This window comes from Thermobia domestica, chromosome 8 (assembly GCF_964235325.1).
Source record: "Thermobia domestica chromosome 8, izTheDome1.hap1.1, whole genome shotgun sequence".
Taxonomy (NCBI): domain Eukaryota; kingdom Metazoa; phylum Arthropoda; class Insecta; order Zygentoma; family Lepismatidae; genus Thermobia; species Thermobia domestica.
This window is the reverse complement of record NC_137461.1, coordinates 175,818,506-175,832,248: the sequence shown is the minus strand read 5'-3', so window position 1 is coordinate 175,832,248 and position 13,743 is coordinate 175,818,506. Positions and strand designations below refer to the sequence as shown.

The 13,743-nt window shown below is 37.0% G+C and overlaps 1 protein-coding gene across 1 annotated transcript in view; it reads right to left on the bottom strand.

Annotated features, from left to right (window-relative positions):
- LOC145693356 (uncharacterized) overlaps window positions 1-13,743 on the bottom strand; it is a 1,437,468-nt gene that overhangs the window by 273,014 nt on the left and 1,150,711 nt on the right. The window lies entirely within an intron of this gene.

Here is a 13,743-nt window from a genome sequence, read left to right as displayed (position 1 = left end):
TATAGCCTTTTCAAACTCATCCCTAAGAACACTAAATCCTTTATCATCCTCGCCTACTTCATTTTCTACTTCAATATTTAGGCTACACGGTCTATCCCTATTCTCATATAAGTCTTCAACGTATTCTTTCCACTTTCCTATGACCTCATTTCTCTCGCTGACTACCTTCCCATTCTTATTTTCTACTGCCATCATAATACCCCTTGTTTCATCCGAAATTCCATAGATTTCACCTACTTGTACAGTTCCTCATATTTCCCAACTCTTTCTAATTCTTCTATGTCCTCGCATTTTCTTTTGTAAAACTCTTCCCTCGCTTTGTCTGTTTGTCTTCGTAATTCATTATTGAACTTTCTGTACATCTTTCTGCCCTCTTCTGTATCAACCTGTTTCCACATCTTCCTCTCCCTCATTTTCTGTAACATCTGCTCTGCAACCCATGGTTTCTTAGCAGTTTTGTGTTCGCCGTAACCTACTGCTTGTTCTGCAGCCTGCTGTAAGCAACGTTTAATATGTTCCCACCGTGCGTTACTACCTGCACCTATTCTTTCCTCGTTTGAACATTTTTCTTCGAATTTTTTAACGAAAAGATTTCTTATTTCCTCGTTTTTCAACTTTTCAGTATTTAACACTTTGTTACCTACTTTTCTTCTGCCTACATTTTTCAGTTGAATATCTACTTCGGCCAGCACAACATTATGATCAGAGAAAATATCAGCTCCGGGAAGGGTCTTCGCGTTCTTTAAGCTATTCCGATAACTGTTCTGAATCATAACATAGTCTATCTGATATCTTCCGCCGTCTATTGCTGATTTCCATGTATATCTTCTTCTCTTGTGCTGACTGAACCAAGTGTTCCCAATTACTATTGAATTCTGTCTATAGAAATTCACCAGTCCCTCTCCCCTTTCATTTCTTTCGCCTAAACCATATTTGCCTGTGATACTACCTTCCTGTTTTTCTCCCACAACTGCATTGAAATCTCCCATTAGAATTATGCAAGCACCCTTCTTCTCCCTATCTATAATTTCTTCTATTTTCTCATAATTTTCATCTACTTCTTCAGTTGCATGCAAAGTCGTCGGTGGATATGTCTGTATCACCACTAGATCCTTTGTTTTCCCTTTAAGTCTTAACATCATAACTCTATCATCAATAAATTCTACTTTCACTACCTTCTCCTTTAAGCTACTAAGTTCATATAATTTCAAGTGTTTATATATATAAGGTTCTGTCGCTTTTTCACCCACCACCTTCAAACATCGATATGTCACCTAAGACGTGCCTGGAAGATCAGAAATACTTCCCATCAGCATCAACAACCTTCTGCCAACGTTCTTGGACGGTGCAATATCCGCGGAGTATGGCGTATGCAATAGTGTTTCCAATCCAAGGCGTGGAATGGTGTCCCGATTCATCCTAGCCACGTGGGACTTAGCGTTGTCCTGTAACAGGAGGACGCCTTTGCGACTCAGAAGTGCTGCCTCCAGAGTTTTAGGTTTTTCTTGAACACGGCTCAACTGCTGACAGTACGCAGTTGCATTGATGCTCTAATCAGCTGGTGGCAGTTCCCGATGCACGATGCCGCGAGCAGTCCACCAAACACACAGGAGGACATTCTTCTGGTGCAGTGCGGTTTCAGCTGTTTTAGAACCAGTTCATGTAATGTCAAGCAATGATGATGGCGCCGTGGAACTTCGTATAGGACCCACTTCTCATTACATATCAACACCCTGTCCAGAAATGGCTCCTTCTTCAGACGAGACACGAAAGAAACACAGGTGTCTGCTGGAGTTGCCTTCAGGCCCAGAGTCAAATCATGTGGGACCCATCGACCCAACTTGTAGTGGTTCCCAAGTTGATGGAGGTGCTACCAAATGGTTTCTCCACTCTCATTGAACTGTAGTCCCAGTTCCTCACATGACTAGCCACTGTTCGCCTCAATTGCTGCCTGAAGATCTTCATTTCGTACACATGTTGGTCTTCCGGCAGGTGGTGCGTCTTCGAGTGTTTCGTCACCGTCCTTACAATTGTTAAAGTACCACTGCACTGTCCTCATAGTCACGACACCTTCTCCAAAGGCCTGGCATATCTTCCGCACCACCCAGTTTGACCTTGTACAGCATACACGTCCTTATGACGCTCTGTGGAGCTCCCATGTTCATTCTGTCCTGACGCAAGTTCACAGTGTAACTAAACTTCCACAACTAGGTAGTATGTTGGATATACGAGGGGGCCTGGAAAATTCATGAAATCACCAAGAAGAAATAAAAATTGAAAAATATCATTGTAGTCATTAGAAAGGTTATATATTGTGAACCTCCCATCCCGTATATGATCATTTATCATTGTTATTTCCTTTGTTACAGGTTCTGTAAGAAGATATGGCTGAGGATTTAAGGAAATTCGAGAAGAATGAGCTTCGCAGTGTCATCAAGGTTTTTGTGCTGCAAGACAAATCCTCTATGGAAATTCATAAAACTTTACAGTATACTTTGGGGGAACATGCTCCTGGATATACAACAGTAGCGAAATGGGTGAGGCGTTTTGACTGGTCATCGTGAGACTGAAGATGAACCTCGCTCATGCAGGCCTTGAAGTGCAGTGACCACGGAAAACATCGACAAAATGCATGATAAGATCATGGAGGATAGGCACATATCAATCAAAAACATTGCTGTGTATGTGGAGATATCGCATGAGCGTGTGGGTGTCATAATAGCAGAATATTTGGGCATGCGGATGGTCAGTGCCAAATGGATCCCAAAATGTTTGAATGCTGACCAGAAGAGAACATGGGTGCAGATGTCACAGGAAACTTTTCAAAAGTTTCAAAACCCTGGTGAGTTCTTGCGCAGTCTGGTAACATAAGATGAAACATGGTTGCACTACTATGATCCAGAGACTAAACAGCAATCCGTGGAGTGGAGCCACAGTGGATCTCCTCGACCTAAGAAGTTCCGAAGCCAAAGATCAGCTGGGAAGATGCTTGCATCGGTGTTTTGGGATAAGGACGGTGGCATCCTTATCAAATATTTTAGAAAGAGTGAAACCATGAATGCTAGGCTAGGGTTTATTCCAACTATTTAATTGAGCTGAAGCAGGCTCTGAAAAAAAATCGTCGGAGAAAAGTGAGCAGTGGTGTTCAGTTTCTCCAAGACAATGCACCCTGCCACAAGGATTATCAATCCATGCAATTAATGGTGCATCTGGGCCTCACCTGTGTACTTCACGCACCCTACTCACTGATCTGGCCCAATCCTTCCATTACATCTTCCCACATCTCAAAAACATCTCAAAGGCAAACATTTTCCATCCGATGAGGCACTCATTGCGCAGGTGGAGGGCTGATTTTCACAGGAGGACAAGACCTTCTATTTGCAAGGGTTAAAATTGTTGCAACATAGTTGTGAAAAGTGTATTGACCTTCGGGAGGAATAAGTTGAATAGTGTATTAAAATGGTTCGTCCAGGTAAATTTCTTCTTGGTGATTTCATGAACTTTCCAGCCTCCCCTCGTACCCACACAAGCTTCTGACCTTCGCTTTACCTCCATTCACATTCAACTCGCGGTGTAAGGGCCAATTGGACACAGATCTCCACAAAAAACAACAGCACTTTCTTGGTTACCATTATATGTAACCAAAAGGTACAGCAAAATTTCAGGTGAGGATTTCTTATGGGTAAACCGCCCCGTGAAGTTGGCCTCCCAAATTTATTTTGTGAATATGTCCGTACGCTTTCCGAAACAAACGAATTTTTCTTCAAAACAATCAATAACAAAAGAAAAACGAACGATTGACGTCAGTTTCGAGTCGAAATTTGAAAGTGGGGGGGGAGTGTGAAGTTGCCCACCCCAAAATTTTATTTAGTGAAAATCTCCATAACTTTTTCGAAACAAACGATTTTTTTCTTCACAACATTCATTAACAAACGAAAACCAAACGATTGGCATCGGTTTTGATTTGAAATTTCAAACTAGGGAGCCCAGCGTGAGTTGCCCACCCCCAAATTTTATTTAGTGACAATCTCCGTAACTTTTTCGAAACAAACGATTTTTTTCTCTTCAAAACAATCAATAACAAACGAAAAACAAACTATTGTCTTCGGTTTCCAATCGAAATTTCAAAATGGAGGGCTAGTGTGAAGTTGACCCCAACTTTATTTTGTGAATATGTCCGTACGTTTATCGAAACAAACGATTTTCTCTTCAAAACAGTCAATAACAAACGAAAAACAAACGACTGGCTTCGGTTTCGAGTCGAAATTTCATACTAGAGAGCCCAGCTGGAAATTGCCCACCCCCAAATATTATTTAGTGAAAATCTCCGTAACTTTTTCCAAACAAACGATTTCTACTGCTAAACAATCAATAACAAACGACAAACAAACGATTACCTTCGGTTTCGAGTCGAAATTTGAAAGTGGGGGTAGCGTGAAGTTGCCCCCTCCAACATTATTTAATGAGTATATCCGTAAGTTTATCGAAACAAACGATTTTTTCTTCAAAACAATCAATAAAAAACAAAAAAAAAAAAAAACGATTGGCTTCGGTTTCGATTCGAAATTTCAAACTAGGGAGCCCAGCGTGAAGCTGCTTACACCCAAATTTTATTGAGTGAAAATCTCCATAACTTTTTCGAAACAAACGATTTTTTCTTCAAAACAATCAATAACAAACGAAAACGGAACGATTGGCATCGGTTGCGAGTCGAAATTTAAAAGTGGGGCCAGTGTGAAGTTGGCCCCCTCAACTTCATTTTGTGAATATGTCCGTACGTTTTACGAAGAAATAAATTTTTCTTCAAAATAATCAATAACAAACCAAAAAGAAACGATTGGCTTGGGTTTCAAGTCGAAATTTCAAACCTGGGAGCCCGGCGTGAAGTTGCCGCCCCTCAACTTTACTTTGTGAATATGTCCGTAAGTCTTTCGAAACAAAGGAATTTTTCTTTAAAATAATTATTAACAAATGAAAAAGAAACGATTGGCTTCGGTTTCGAGTCGAAACTAAAGAATCCAGCGTGATGTTGCCCATCCCCAAATAGTCAGCCGGCCAAGCCCCGGAAATGTCAATAGAAAATGAACCGATGGCATTTGCGTGTTAGCAACAGGCATCCACCGTAGAGTCATAGTACATAGGCCCCTGTAACACGCCTTGCCGGATGCCAGGCTGAATTTTGGGGGGAAAGTACCCAAAATGGCGGAAACAAAATGGCGGACTCCAAATTCTTATCCTACACAAGAACTTCCTTATTTTGCGGTGGATCTTCAATATTTTGGCACCAAACCTAGGGTTTTCGGGGGCGAGCTATTCGCTCATACCACTGGTTCCTCTCTGTAGGTTTTCAAAATGGCGGGAAACAAGATGGTGGACGCGATACATGTAAAAAAAATTCTTTAATGTATTTTTAATACTGTCATGTGAAATATCACTTTTTATACGCAGGAAGCTTGTTTCTACGAACTATTTAATTCTGAATATCTTTAAAATGGCGGAAAACAAGATGGTTGAATAATAATAATAATAATAATAATAATAATAATAATAATAATAATAATAATAATAATAATAATAATAAAGTAATACCCGTAGCTCGTATGGGACTCCTATACCAGAAGAAGACGGACTCTATAAGTTCTCTGGCGTTAATCCGACCCTGAACATAGTTGTAGTTTTTGTCCTATATAATTAATAGTACCTATGTAATTATTAAATATATTAATTAATATAATTAATTACAAGTTGAGGCAGTAGAATAAATTGTGCCATGGCTAAGTATATATGACCATACTCATTATGCCAGATGGGCTCCAATTTACTTGGCTCAGTTGAAAACACTAGATCAAACATTTCCGGAAGTATACCATGAATTCATCAAAGGCAATTTTGTCGCCAAACGGACACAAAATGCTTTCAATCAAGTACCGTTTGACCAAGCTACCGAGTGGATTAACAAATTATGTAAATTAGTAAAGGGTGTAATTAGTATCACACGAACTGGCACGGCAAGAGATAGGTTTTGCATAACCTGGACTGAAAGATCTCGCATTTCGGACGAAACAAGGGAAATGTTTGGTATTGAAGTTGATGATTCTATCACAACGCGCAAAGACTCTCAAGTCTCAAGATTACACCGCGATGAGGAAGATGTTCAAAGTCTAGTTGAACAGTTTAAGAGATTTAACATGTTCTCCATGTGTAAGAATATTCCGCATCCTCCGGAGCGTGCAGATGAAGAAAATGTTACTGATCCACAAATGGTGGTTAGTTTATCGACAAATGACATAGCATCACCTGAAGTTCAGGAACATCTCCTGTCTGCAAAACAGCGAGGGGAAAATCTGGTGAAAACATTCTTGACAGAGAGGTTAATAAAACAAACAGTGCCATTCTTTTCGTCTATAAAGAGACAGAATTTGCATCACTGTACAAAGCAGTTGTTACCACTCCACAAAATGAAAAGAAATCAATAAAGTTTGACAGACAGCTGATACAACGTTTATTCTGTGCACAACAAGCAGGACGGGAAGTGCAACTGGAGGATATCCTTTCACATGAACTATCACCCCTTCCACTTTCCTTGGCAAAGAACGATGGATCGATGAACTTCATCACCAAGTCGACTTTGACAGACATACTAACAATAACATTTCAGCCACAACACCAGTTTCTGATATTTGTACTTGTTTAATCATAGATGGTCATGCTTTGATGCATTGTGTTAGCAAACCTTCAGACTGCAAGACATTCAACGATTATGGAGAAAAAAATTCAGCTATAATTTTCTCATACGTATCTCCAGAGGTTAAAAGAATTGCAATAACGTTTGACAGTTACCGAGCATGCTCGATTAAGAATCAGACTAGAAGGAAAAGAGGTGATAAAAGAAAAAGACCTATAAGAAAAATCATTGGCGATGGGAACACTCCACTTCCAGTTTCATGGGATCAGTATGTTGGTCTCAACAGCAACAAGGTCGACTTTGCATCCTTTATTGCAAGCTAATTACTTCAACTAGCATGTCAACAGTTGCCAGAAAGCTGCGAATTGATAACTTGTGCTTCTCCTGATAAAGTTATATCAAATTTGAAAGGGGAACTAAGGCATCTGGTGTCTAATCACGAGGAAGCAGACACACTAATGATACTGCATGCACAAGAAGCTATTCGAGATAGTGAAATTGAACAGGTGATAGTGATGAGCAGGGACACTGATGTATTAGTTATGTTAATTCATTTCTTCGGTGAATCCTCCAAGAAGGTTTGGATGGCGGGAGGAACATCCAGAGATCGGAAATTCTTCAATATCAATGCTATTTCTGCGAATCTGAACAAGACTGTGAGGAAAAATCTGGTGGGTTTTCATTCAGTAACGGGCTGCGATACGACGTCATCCTTTATCGGCCATGGAAAAAAGAGCTCCTAGAAAATATTCACTCAATACCCACATCTTCTAGAAGGTGCCGGACGTGAGGGATCAATGGAAGTCGTGGAGGAATTCGTCTGTAGACTTTACTCTGCATCCGATCCATTTGGAGGTATCGACGTGTTCGATACGAACAGTCTCTAGAAGGCAAGAAACAGTTGGAACATCTTCCACCTACAAAAGATGCTCTTAAACTTCATTTCATTCGGTCAAACTATCAGGCTAAAAAATGATTGCAGGCAAATACTGCCATCATGGATATTGAGAATCCCGAGGAAACTGGAGGATGGAGAAAGGATGATTCTAATCTCAAGGTTGTCTGGACAACTAAATCAGCAGTCCTACAGGTATGCGTAGTTCTGGTTTCGTGCGAATGTAAGAAAAAGTGTCATCTGCCGTCTTGCAAATGCAGGCGTTCAACTCCACCACAACTATGCTTGCCTACATGCGGGTTCAATGGTATTGGTTGCCTTAATCCAACAGGCAAGGATTAACAGGAACAAGGAAATTTGTTTCACATTGTGTTGCATCTAAGACACTTGTCTGTTGCGATAACATGAAGTGGTAAGTGGACATATAATTACTACAAAAATTGTTCTTGTTTCTATACTTTAGTCAATATTGTTCTGATATTACCAAACTGTATAAGAGTCATCCGAGAATGTTACTGCTATGACAAATTCAAACAAAAGTGTATAATTTGATTTAAAACCTTGTGTGTAAAAACGGTGTGTCTCCTCTTAATCCATAATTTTACGATTTTTTCTTTCATTGAAGAAGCAAGACGTTTGAAGTGTTCATCCGAAAATGGTCATCGATGACGAAGGTTTAAGTTTTCAATATATATATATATATATATATATATATATATATATATATATATATATATATATATATATATATATATATATATATATATATATATATATATATATATATATATATATATATATATAAGGTTTAATATAATGAATGTGTTTGCGTGAAAGAGAGAGAGAAAGTATTTAAGGATGGAAGATATCTCACCCCACTTTGAAACACTTGGAATTAAATTCGATTCTTGAATCACCGCAAAACCTCGTTTAATACTATAAAAAGTCGATCGGAAAACGAACCGTAGAATTTTATGCCATTCTGTTCCTCGACATTTTTGAAAACTCTTAGAGTGTAACAAATTAGTTAAACTTAAGAGTTGAATCCAATACAAAATATTGAAAAATACACTGGTAAATAGGGCATTTCCCTGCATATTACGAATGCCTTGTCAGCCGTTTTGATTTGTGTTCCCGTCAAAATTCAGCCTGGCAAGGTATGTTACAGGGACCTAAGGATCATGGCTCTACGGTGGATACCTCCGTCTAATTCAATTCTTTGGAATCTTACGATAAAATAAAAACGAAGAGAAATGTACCATCTAGAAAATCGGAAGTTTTGAAAACATGTTAGACTATAAAACTTAAGACGGCTCTTTATGCATACACATTACGATTCAACCATCTTGTTTTCCGGCATTTTAAAGATATTCAGAATTAAATAGTTTGTAGAAACAAGCTTCCTGCGTATAAAATGTGATATTTCACATGACAATATTAAAAATACATTAAAGAGAAATAATTTTTTTTACATGTATCGCGTCCACCATCTTGTTTTCCGCCATTTTGAAAACCTACAAAGAGGAACCAGTGATATGAGCGAATAGCTCGCCCCCGAAAACCCTAGGTTTGGTGCCAAAATATTGAAGATCCACCGCAAAATAAGGAAGTTCTTGTGTAGGATAAGAATTTGGAGTCCGCCATTTTGTTTCCGCCATTTTGGGTACTTTCCCCCCAAAATTCAGCCTGGCATCCGGCAAGGCGTGTTACAGGGGCCTATGTACTATGACTCTACGGTGGATGCCTGTTGCTAACAAGCAAATGCCATCGGTTGACAAGTACCGATAAAGTGGCCGGCTGACTAAAATTTTATTTAGTGAAAATCTCCGTAACTTTTTCGAAACGAACGATTTTTCTTCAAAACAATCAATAACAAACGAGAAACAAACGATTGCAGTCGGTTTTGAGTCGAAATTTGAAAGTGGGGGCAGCGTGAAGTTGCCCCTCAACTTTATTTTGTGAATATGTCTGTACGTTTTTCGAAACAAACGAATTTCTCTTCAATACAATCAATAAGAAACGAAAAACAAACGATTGGCTCCGGTTTCGAATCGAGATTTAAAAGTGAGGGGCTAGTGTGAATCCCCCCCCAACTTTATTTTGTGAATATGTCCGTACGTTTTTTGAAACAAACTATTTTTTCTTCAAAACAATCAATAACAAAGGAAAAACAATCAATAACAAATGAAAAACAAATGATTCGCTTTGATTTTGAATCGAAATTTGAAAGTGGGGGGCCACCTTCACATACGTCGTAAAACTTGTTATGTAGAGTATAAGCTTGTCCCAAACAATAGTTCATTAAATCTTTTTGCATAGTCTGTGTTCGAAGCTACTGCATATTTTTCAGTTTGGGAAGATGAATAAACATGAAATTATGTTTGAAATAGTCAGAAGATCATACTTGATTAAGAAATGTCACATTGGGAATGAAACACGTAAATGTTCTAGTACGATTAGTGGAACTCATTAAAGCTAATATGGTTACTTCTGGGCCATCGGGTCTGTCGTGGTGCTAGGTTTGTCTGAGTGCGATCGAATCTCAATAGCAAGAAGCAGAGTTCTATGATGTGGGTAAAAATCGTGACCGAAGTGATTCAATTTGCAGCACCAAAAAATAATTTACTAAGAAATAAGAGTATGCGATATCAATAGGAAATAAACTTAAGCAATATGAGTGATCTGGACATGGTATTTTGTGTATTCAGTTTAATTTTCCTTTTTATCGAAACACTTTTTAAGTTGCGTGGTAACGTTAAATTATTAGGTGAACAATCTTCAGTACAGAAAAGGCATTAACGAAAACATTCAACTAAATTTGAGAATGCTATGAAAAAGGTATGGGAGAAAGTTATGGGAGAAAGACTCTGCATATAGAAAGTCTGGTTGCAATGTTTTGTAAGCTATTGACAAAAGAATGACTAGAGAAGAAAGAAAACCACTTGAGAAATGAAACTACAGGATGTTGCACAATTTATGTTAAATTGTTACTAGTGTGATAGATTACATTCAACGTGAGATAAATCTTACACACTAAATTCACAACTTGACTGTTGATAATAAAGTACGGAAAATGTTATATATTGTACACCAGAATAAACACAACTAATTTTTATATTAGGAAATAACTTTTGCATATTTAACTAATTTATATATTGATTTAGTTTGCGTAGATAAAACAATTGCATATTTCGCTCCGACAGAATAAAACTCAGAAATAATACATTTAATTAAGATTAAACGCGCAACTGAAAATAAATTTGAACAGCTTACTTCAATATGCTAGTAGCGATATATATTATATGAAATGTACAGATGCCTGAAATATTTATTATGTATTTATATCATTTGTAAACTGTATTTATGTGTATAATTTTTCTTACTTCAATTTCAGAAACCCGTACTAGTGAACTTATAGAAACAATTAATGCAATGTGTTATTTCACACTCCGGAAATGCAATGCTTTTCTAATCAATTAGTAATATTGCGTCTTTTTAAAAAATAATTGACATGTTTTAAGTGAGTTCTAATTAGAAATCTTGTTTAAATATTCACTTGGTATAATCGGTTACACATTGAAACAAGCAGCAAATGACTTGTTTTTGCCATACAACTGGAAAATAAGCATATGTTTAATTCGCAATAAACTAGTAGCAGGAATCACATGAACAGTGGTGACAATTGTGCTTCTAGTGGTTACTTTAATAACTCTGTGACAAAAATTGACTTATATATTCAGCACATAGACTTGTAATATATAAAATATACATCATTTTTAGAAAAACTAGTCATACATCTTCAAAAATTCAAGGTCAATTGGGAACTGTTTAGTGACTTTGAACAGGTTTTAGTCAAAAACTAATCATGTGACAAGTCATTAGAAAAGTAATTTCATTCACTTTTAAACAAGAATTAAATCAGATCTGTAGGCCAATTGGGTCGGAAGTAGTGTTGACCGAAATAGTCGCACACGTTTAAAATTTGATGCATTTTCAATTTTTGATCTCCCATCATTCTGGAACCACACTCTCTGGTAATCTAGAATGGGACCACACTTTGAAATTTACAACTTAATAAAATATATCTCCGCCAGAGCTAAAATATACTAACATATCGTACAAATCAAAGATGGTCGAGTTAGGATCTCTGCTCGTTTGGGGCTTTGATTCTGTTTGCAAATCTCATACAGTGGATGAAAATTTCCATGAACAAAAAGAATGTATAACCAAGCTATGAAAATCACTGATCAAATAATAATGATATTTTTCTTTGTGGTCCGCCAAGTAACGTGTACTGATACTTAACATGAATAATAATAATATTATATTAACTTATAATTATACTGATTCCTAATACATCGTGATTCCGTATTGATTCCTTATATGTATTTACACCATGCACGAAACACATGATATGAAAAGATTATACATCATCATAAAAAAATTTCGAAAGTTGAAAATCGCATTAAAATAATGCACAAATTTGTTGTATAAGACACCAACTAATATGTATGAAATATTTCAGCATATATAAATAATTCACATAACTTTTACACTAACCAACATTGAATTATAACATTAATTTTGTATTAAATTTTCTTTCACTGTCCGAACAGCTATTACGGTTTATGGCCACTGTTTAGTATTAAACGGAAATGTCACAATTTCGCGGTAGTACGTAATAGTCCTTTTGCATGCCCTTTTTATATTTTTGGTATTAAAGTAATAATGGCATTTTCATTTCTTGCACAACTCTCGTTAAAACTATTTATTGGAATTATATTCTTTGACAAAATAAATTTTGGACAACACTTGATTTTTGCATCTACCTCCTTTTTTAGCATGCCATCTGACTCCCTTTCTTTCAACGATTGCCTCAGCTCGATTTCTGGAAGAGTCTACTTTCACCGATTCCCATGAGAGAAGTATAAAAGAAGAAACAGAAAATCATAGTTTTTACCATACTCGTTGCTTCATAATAACAGGAGCTTAACAACTACTACTGTCTTTGATAATCGGAACAAGAGAGATGTATTATCATTTATTATAGAATGATGTAGTTAAGTTTAAATAGTTATTTCTGTCCTTCGTTCTCAGATATAGTTCCGTAAGATCATTGGAAGGACGAGTCTACTTTGCTTAGGCACAACTGAATTTAACCATAAGTCATTGAATTGGAAGTGCACAGAGACTCACGTGATTGATTCTATAACTGAATACGAAGATAAGAGTAGAGAACAAAACAGAAGAAGCTATCCTTTCCCGTTTTTGTACTATTTTTTATTGTAGACGTAATTCCAAGAAAAGAGTTAAATACGGAGGTTGATTAAATTTCCAAAAAACTGGCTGTTTAAGCCAAACAGTCATAAACTGGAATGTCGTTTGGACATTATGGGTAGCGAAGTAGACAGATATCGACATGGACTAAATGTCAATGACACATGGAGGAATATAGAACATTCTCCTAAAATCCGTATTGCTCTAGGTAATGTAGCGTTTGCATTCTGATTGACTGTAATGTTACTGGGACTATCTATTCCGAACTATTTTCTATTCCGATTCAAAGGCATTGGTTTGAAAGGGTGAGATATCGATATGATAAGTGGAATAATTAAAACTACTAATACAACGTAAGTAACCTTCTGTAAAATAAAATTTACAAACGAAGAAATGATAATCATAACAACAATGAAACAAAAAGAGAAATAACCTGTTACATAGTTTAATATTTTCATTGATTTGTCAATGAACTGGAATTTTCAGTTTAAACAAATTCTATCCGCATTGGGAGTAGTTTAACGTCTCTTTTCTGCACCGATGGAACATGAAACAGAAAGTAATGTCTAAAGTGAGATCTGCAGCACTATTAGGGTTTGAATTCAATGTAAAGACCTCTCTACCGGAAATCGAGACCACAGTGCAGAAGCATGCGCGTTTGCCAGTAGACCAAGGATGGAGTGTTAAAAGAGATGTGAATGTCTATATATAACGTCATTAAAGTATCCACCTACATCAAGTAAATCAGATAAACATTCCTTGAATTCTTCTTGGATATATATATTAAAAACATTTTTTTATTATGGTTACGCAGCATTTAAATATTTACGAAATGGAAATGATTATTGTTTCTGTCATGCTTCTAAGGGGATGGTTTGTGACTTAG